Source organism: Betta splendens, chromosome 14 (genome assembly GCF_900634795.4).
Source record: "Betta splendens chromosome 14, fBetSpl5.4, whole genome shotgun sequence".
Taxonomy (NCBI): domain Eukaryota; kingdom Metazoa; phylum Chordata; class Actinopteri; order Anabantiformes; family Osphronemidae; genus Betta; species Betta splendens.
The window spans coordinates 10664993-10673057 of NC_040894.2; the positions used below are offsets into that span (position 1 = coordinate 10664993).

The following is an 8065-nucleotide window of genomic DNA, read 5'->3' on the forward strand; positions in this document are numbered from 1 at the left end:
TGATGTCGGCGGAAGGTGCTGGATGCAGTATGAAAAGTAGCTTAGCCTGTGATTCTGGGCCTCAGAACTGACCGTCTTGCAGTATCGGCAGTGAGGCGGCACTTACTGCCGTTTGTGTAAGGAAGACATAAAAGCTCGTAGCCTTTTTCAGTGTGTGGGTAAAATGTGGCGTAAGGGCTTCCGAGAGGTTTGGGAGCAGTGCAGAGCAGAGAGCAGCTGCTTGTTATGTGGAGCCAGTCCCGGTATGTGCAGCTGCTGTAAGTAAGTAAGCGGCGAAGGAGAGCGTGGATGCGCCGGTGAGCCGGGTGCAGTACTGTACAGAGGGCTGGCACGGCTCTGACCTGCTATTAACTCCCATAACACACACTCTCCCCATCCCACCGTCATTACGCCAGGAACAAAGGCATGTGACGTGGCCACGGCTCCGCTCGTACTCCCTGTAATTATCCAAGATAAAAATACAGCACACCTGTTCCGGAGTTGGAGGGCGACGCTAGTAGCTAGGTGGAAAGTCGTCGCCAGTCAGATTCTAGAATCAGACTGGTTCCACGTGTGCGTCAGCAATAACACCTCGATGCTTCTGCAGCACATTCATAGTGTTACGGTAACAAAATGATGTAACGACTAGGACACGGTGCAGGATTCTGCCTTGTGTGGCATCTAGTGGGTTTTGTGTTTTGCAGCTGTTGAACAAGCGCAGGAGTTTTAGGGTTTTCGCCGTTGTCACGTTCGGAAGCTGGAAATCCGAACAGAAATATCACCAGGAACGAGTCGACGATGGGCTGCTAGTAACAACGCGTGTGGGCGGGCGTCTTTGAACGCACCACTTTCTGGAAAACATCAGAACTCTGCGGCATTTCCATTTATTAAAACGCTCCGGTCATTGTGGAACTGGGCAACACGTCCACAACCGCGGCCAGATTCCTTCCGATTGCACCATAAGAGGATGATTTGCTCAGCACCACAGCTCCATCGCTGCAGGCGCTGTTTAGACGCGGCTCCCTCCACCAAAAAGCACCAACAAAAGACTCCACAAACTTCCGACCTACTGTATCTTCTACACCTACAGATCATCTCCGCTCGCTGTTTGCTGCTCCGCTGGCTGCCACTGGAGCCTTGTCTGTGCGAGCTACAGTACAGAGTGTATATTCGGGAGCCTCCGTCACCGCCTTGTCCCTTGAGGCTCCGTGGGGTTGCAGCAAATCTCAAAGCAGCCGCCTCAGATCGAATGATCCGGGTGATGGATGGCCCCTGGCGTGATGTATGGCTGCTGCTCTCCCCCCCCGCAGGCCTGCACGGGTTGTGTTTGGTCAAGTGACCCTGCTTCCCGTGCATCCCCGGAGCCCCCGATTCGCTGTCCGGCTGTAAATATGATCCATGGTGCAACGCGGCGCAATTGAATGATGAGGCTGATTGTCCGCGGGACGGAAATCTGATTCTCCGAGGTCCGTTCCTGCAGCCCGGGTCCACTGTCTTTACAGTTTGTTCAGTAAACAGTGGAGCTCAGCCTCGGAGCAGGTGAGGCAGAATAGGGCCGCGCTCAGTCGGTTATTTATAACACTCCATCATTTCATGAAAGGCCCAAGATTAAAACGCTATTTAAACATCGCGGCGAGGTGTTGCCACGTTTTAACTGTCAGTGTTTCTTCGCATCCTGACACCTTTCTTTGTGGCGGCGAGACAGTAATGAACAAAGCTCTGCCGGGATTGCGCCGCTTTACGAAGTTCCCGAGATAAATTAAAAAGAGGCGTTTGTCAGTGCGGGCTGTTTGGAGCCGCGCAAGGTCTCAGACGTGAATTCAAACGCATTAGGCGAGAAGCTCAAAGGCTCAGCAACATTTATTTCCGTCTGGAAGTATCCAGAGATCGCTGACGGTGGTGTCAGAGATTATATTACGCGGAGAGATTGGTGCGTTCAGGGTTTGTACAAGTGCTGATAAATGACTTTGGTATCGTATTCTCCGAGATCTGGAACAATTCTGTGTTTTTTTGTCGCGCAAGAAGTAATGAGAACGTTCAGGTTTGTTAGAAATCAAATCCTTAACCTGCGAGACATGCGCTATTACAGTGGAGCCACAATCCGTTTAAAGCGTGACCTTTTATTGTGCTCCAACCTTTAATCAGCAGCCTGCGCGACACCACAGTCAAATATGTAATTTCTCACAATGCTATCGAGTAATGTTTTCTTTTTTTAGGAGTCGTACTTTTTGTGCTGCGCCGCGGTGCGCAGCGCAACACTGCACTAAATAACGGGTCAGTGAACTTCCACAACAGAAAGAAGTGCCGGGCCGCTGACACAATGCATTCCGCCTCACTATAGCTGCTCTGGTAAATACACACACTGAGATATTAGATTTGGCAGGTCGTTCGACTCTCCCCCTGGGGATCTGCAACTTTGTGACTGCGATGGGTTTGTTTATTTATTTATTTATTGAGTCCAACTCAAAAATAAACAGTTGACCTTAAACGCTCCGCGTGTTCCGCACGTCCGGCCGGTCCCTGTGACCTCTTCAGATCCATCCGAGCCGCGAACGCCACTAATGAGACTCAACGCAGACGTAGCGTTATAATCTCATCCTTGACTTGTGCACTTTTACTTTGGAGTAAACAGATACAGTATTTTTTTTTTACATTTCTCTCTCTCTCTCTACTCTGGTTAAGCGACAGAAAAGAAAAGTGTCAGGGCTTAAGTTTGCTTCCCTTAATTTAATGATGGAGTATCCGAGGCTTCGTTTGCTCCAGTGCTCAAGTACATTTCTCCGGCATTAGCCTCACCTCTAACTTTGCCCAGAGCTGGTGGCGCTGCGGGGGGGAGGTGCGGGAGGTGCGGGGGGTGGAGGATAAAGCCCTGAACGCGGCTTCTCCGGATTATTCATGTATGTCGACTGCGGCTCCCTTGGCAACGGCTGAGGAGAGGGGCCATTTGACACATGTGAGACGGGAGAAAGTGAAGGAGGAGGAGGGGGGGTTTTGGCTGAGTCATTCCCGTCCACGCGCCCGCTGAATAACGCGAGTCGCTGTCAGCGCGCGGCACAAAAGGCGCCTCCGCCGTCTGACACTCGCGGCCGCACCTCGACGATTTGTTTATTCTGCGTAGCAACCGGCAGCGTCCGTCCCACTAAATGCGGTGGAACGGGACCTCGATATTTTGTCACCGTAAAGAACAGATTATTGTGAATTTTTTATGAAGCTATTTTTAAGATGACACATAAATGTCACGGTGACATTTCAGGTGGCCTTTTTTTTTTAAAGTGCCGACAAATAACGCTGATGGATTGGATTTGCCCACTGAACCCGAACACCGACGCCCGACACACATTAGCGTCATCAACCAAAAGCCACCCTGTGATCAGCTATTACAGAAACCTGCTGGACCTCCACGCGAAGAAAATCACGTGGATCTGAACGTGAACGCCAGATGCTGGGAGATAGAGAATAAATCTCGCACTGTCTGCTGGCGGTTGGACTAAATATGTTCATTTTGGGCAACGCTGCACTCGCTCTGCATCCCGTTTCATCCGTGCCCTCGCTGGTTGGCTCCGCTCTCCCTCCGTGTCCAAAGGTCTCCGATTATACACATGAACTTGGCTGCGAGGCGACCTCCTACTTGTTTTATGGGTAATAGGAGGAAGCAGCAAAATGCAAAAAAAACGAGATTTCCAGGCAACATGCATAGTTGATAATAGCCGTGTTGAATTATTTTGTTTCAACTCTTGAAAGTTGAAGTTTTTCCGTATAACCCCGGTGTCGGGGCTGGGAATGAGGAGATTGTGGAGGCGGGGTCGCTTCCGGCCCCTTCCTCCATTCTCTGCATTAAGTGCAGCGCCAGAATAATCGCCGGCCGCTTGCTGAGATCAGCTGTCGCCGATCCTTGATCACACGCTGACTATATTTAACGCAATTGGATGACATTACCCAGATCAGCCTAAATTGCCGAGCGGCGTCGCTTTACCACTATTATTTTTTTTTCCCCCCCGCAGTATTTGTGGTCTCAAGCTAAAGAGGCATAAGTGCCATGTTTGCTTTGCTCGCGAGAGAAAAGATCCCGCACACATACGCACGCGCGCGCGCGCTGCGTGCGGTTTGTGTACAGAGTAGAAGGCGTCCTGCTGCTGCTCCAAAATTACATTCTGGCAGGTGTAAAAATTTGCTCCGCGAGAACACTCCACACATGTTGATTGTACACCTGCTTGACTATTTTACAGGTGCTATTCACACCAGCAAAGACAGGCGCTTCCTCGGAGGACCCCCCTTCCTCCTCCTCCTCCTCCTCCTCCTCCCCCAGTCTCAAACCAATGAGTTCCCTGCCTGCCAGCGTGATGGAAAACTCATCATGTTAATTCGGCGGCTAACCGAATCAGCCCAAGAATTGCATTTCTAGCAGACAGGTGAGCTTCATCAACTATTTCCAGCGCCGCTGCGTTGCCTGGCTCCTCGCATCGCTTTGCTCTGTCTGATATGCGGTGAATAATTAAATTGGCTGGGTAAAATATTGAGTTTGTACTTTCCACGGAGACATAAATATTTCTTTAACATCTACGAAACACAAATAGCTGCTGCAGCGATCGGTTTGAGCTTATTTGCTGATTTATCATCTCAGTAGTTTTTCTTTATGCGCGTGTGAAGCATTCATCTCGGCAGAGAACACTTGATGGCTCATTTGACGAGGTGCGAACGAGAGGACGTGAGACAAAAAAACCCCAAAAAACGTGCACGTTCACCTGCTGAAGCCTTTCAGTGACAACCACATCGGGCCTATTACGTGTTCAGCATTAGCCTCAAAAGCCACTTCATGGTCTGGAGACAAAAAAACGTCTCTACACGCTATATAAATATGTTACTATAAATAAAATATGCTGAGTGTATTCAGCGAGTGAACACAGGCTCCGGGGGGTGTTTCCAGGGGCGAGGATGAAACTAGAGAAGATGCTGGTAACGAGTCAAATCAGTGCAAAAAACCGCATCACGTTTTCTCGAGTGAGCGCGTTTGTGGTCGCGTGCGTCGCCACGGGGCCGCGCGTCTTAAATACCATCGGCGGCCGTACGTGCGGAATAATAATGGCGCCTCTCTGGGTCGCGCGCAGGTTAATACACGTCCTTTGTGATGAATAACTTAGGGCCGGTGCATAATGCATGAGCCTGGCTGTTCTCTGCCCGGGCCTTTGTCGGCCTATCAGGCGTCCATGTTGGAAGGTTGGGAAGTCACGATACACCGGGGACTGCTCCCGAATGCGCTAACACGGCGCCATGACGCGACAACTGGCGCTAAGTGGTGCTAAGTGGCGCTAACTGGCGCTAAGTGGCGACGCTAACGGCCGATCCACGTGATTTCCACGGTGTTTCCACTGTGTTTTGACCCCAGAGGCGGCGTCTCTGCTGCCGGTTTCGGGTTCGAGGAGAAGGGCCCTCCTCTCCTGACGCTGCTTGGAGTCGGCGCTGGCGAAATAATGGAGGGAATATAGGAGAATGGCCAGAGGCTCTGGATTGTTAGCTAGCTGAGTGAAGCTGCTGTGCAGCACTAGCCTGCAGACCCCTGGGCAGCCAGTCCATGTAAACCCAATATTTATTTAATCGTCTTCTTGGCATATGGGACTGTTGCAGCTCAAGTGAGAGGCTGCACATAGATTTGTTTTACTATCTCCACTTGCAGAGCGGGCTTCCAATAGCGTGTAACCTTCCCCTGCTTATTGATTAGCTGGTATATCGATTTAAAGAGGCATGTCAGTGGAAGATGCTGTTGTTAGTTTGCTGATGAAAATGTTTTGCTCTTGAGTTATTCAACGTGAATGAGCAATTTCGAATTTGGGCTTTGTGGAGGCTGGGAAAAAAAATCGGTGTGTGTGTGTGTGCGTGTGTGCGTGCGTGCGTGCGTGCGTGCGCGTCTGCTTTGTTTTGTGCACGCTCCTATCTTGTGATGTGCACATGTCTCGCCCCATGTTGTGGGCGCTCCCACTGAGCTGTAATAACACACCTCGCTGCAGTCTGAAATATTCATAGGCAGGTAAGCCCGTCGCGCCGACTCAGTCACATGGATTCCTTATTATCACCCTCCTCTCCGCTCTCGCTCCCAGGTCACTTTATTCCATCGCCTCCCGCCGCATCCCGCTCACCTCTCGCCTCCCGGCTGCTCCTCACGCAGCCGCCCGGCGTTAAACCCCGAGCTCGGAATCCCCCCGTCCCGCCCTCTTATTGGATTCTCCTTCCCCTGGATTTGAAGAATTCTTTGGACTTTTTCCCACATTCTTCAGGATTCAGGCCCCGCGCTTGTATCCAATCTGGGCTTTTTCATTCATTCATTTTTTTTTTCCTTTTTTAAAGAAGAGGGAATCTGTGAGATCGCTTCTTCGCCGCTGAGCGTTTCTGAACCGCGGACGCGAGGATTAACTGGCAATCAGTGTCGCTCAGATGAGCAAGATACGTCTTAAACACATCGACTCACTAACGTTCGCCTCCAACGGCACATTTTTAGTAGCTGCTATAGCTGCCATGCTTCCTGACTGTAATTACTGGACACATCCTACTGTATAAATGCTCCTCTTCATTATGGGGGGGGGGGGGGGTCCTCCATTCAAACGCCATGCTAGCACCAGTCAGTGCTTTGTTTGGCTGCACTTCTGTTTAAACTGCACTTCCTGTTGCAGGTATGAGATGCGGAGCGGCCTCAGGCCTGTCTATATACTCACTGTAGATAAACAGCGGGTTGTTTATTACTTCTGATGGAGCTTCCCACTGAATTAAAAACGGGAAATCACCCCCCACCACCCCCCCCTCCTCGAGGAGCGCGTCACGTGTGCGGGTGATTTGTGACGCGCAAACACAGGTGTGCGGAACGTTCATCAATAGCAGCCGAGTGGCTCCACTCATGGCTCCAACGCGTCCCAGCTCGTGCCGCTGACGGATGGAGCGCGGCTCGTGTCGCGTCTGCCCAAACCTTTCCCCCGCTCCCTCTAAACAACCGGCTTCAGTCGAGGGTTTTAATTGTTTGATTTTGGAACGAGGTCGTCCGTGGTGAGCTCACTGCGGATCAATGCGAGAGAGAATTGATCCTTAATTGCGGGGTTAATCATTTGATCCCTGGATCCTGCATCTTTAAACACTACCTCTAAATTAATGCTGATGTGTGCCAACTAGCCTGGACTAATTAATCTAATCTACTCATAGGGGACAACGGAGAACATCACAGAACAAAAAGTCACAGCGTCCATTCTCTCTCTTTGCCTTTTTTTTTTTTTTTTTTTTTTAGAGAACAGGTGAAGACAAATAATGGTAATTTCTGCATGAGTCTTGCCAAAGTTCAGTGAGGTCAGTTCTACACAAGAGTCATCGCTTCCAGCATAAGTGAGGCCAGGCAGGAGCGGCGCTTCCAACCGTCCTCTCTCCACAGCTGAGGCCGTTCAGCGAGGTCAAAGTCGACCTGCGCGAGGTCGCGGCCTCAGCCAAGCAGCTGCATGCAGGCATAACTCGAAATACAATGTCAGTGTTTTTAATTTCGCTGTTTCTCAAAAAGTGTTATTGGGGGGAAAAAAAGACATTCATTCTCTGGGAGGACTGTGTGAAGTGTTTCGCTCAAGGGGACGTTGGAATCGGGCCGTTGAGGCGGGCGTGAAGGTTCCGAGCGAGACCAGCGCCTCCTGTGAATGTTGAACCAGGACCATTCGCGTGAGGGAATAATCACATATATAATTTCAACTATCAGACATCTGACAAAATGAAGGAGGCAGACCTAAAAATAAAGTAAGAAAGAAAGCCGCAGACACAGGACATGCCACAGACGCCTGGAACATAGGGTCTAACACAGGGAGGCCATTAGGAATCCGAGTAGTCACACAGAGAGGCGACATTAAAGGAAATAGTGAAGCATGAAACGAATGAACGCGGCTGCCAGCGTCAAGCACACGGCACCACACACACACACACACACACACACACACACACACACACGGGCCCCGCTGTCGCTGGGTGAACGTGTCAGCAGGTTTCAGATCGCGAAGGATTCAGTGATAGAACTGTTAAAGCTTCAAATTTAAGTTTACAAAAAAACAACAGGGCTGCAGTGGTCACAATC

The 8065-nt window shown here is 50.5% G+C and overlaps 1 long non-coding RNA gene across 1 annotated transcript; it reads left to right on the forward strand.

The window, feature by feature from the left end:
• Positions 1-3109: 3109 nt before the first annotated feature.
• On the forward strand, positions 3110-7809 carry LOC129605127 (uncharacterized). The gene is made up of 3 exons (XR_008696670.1): positions 3110-3562; positions 4206-4388; positions 7244-7809. It is a non-coding gene; the product is annotated as an uncharacterized LOC129605127 (long non-coding RNA).
• The last annotated feature ends 256 nt before the right edge of the window (positions 7810-8065 follow it).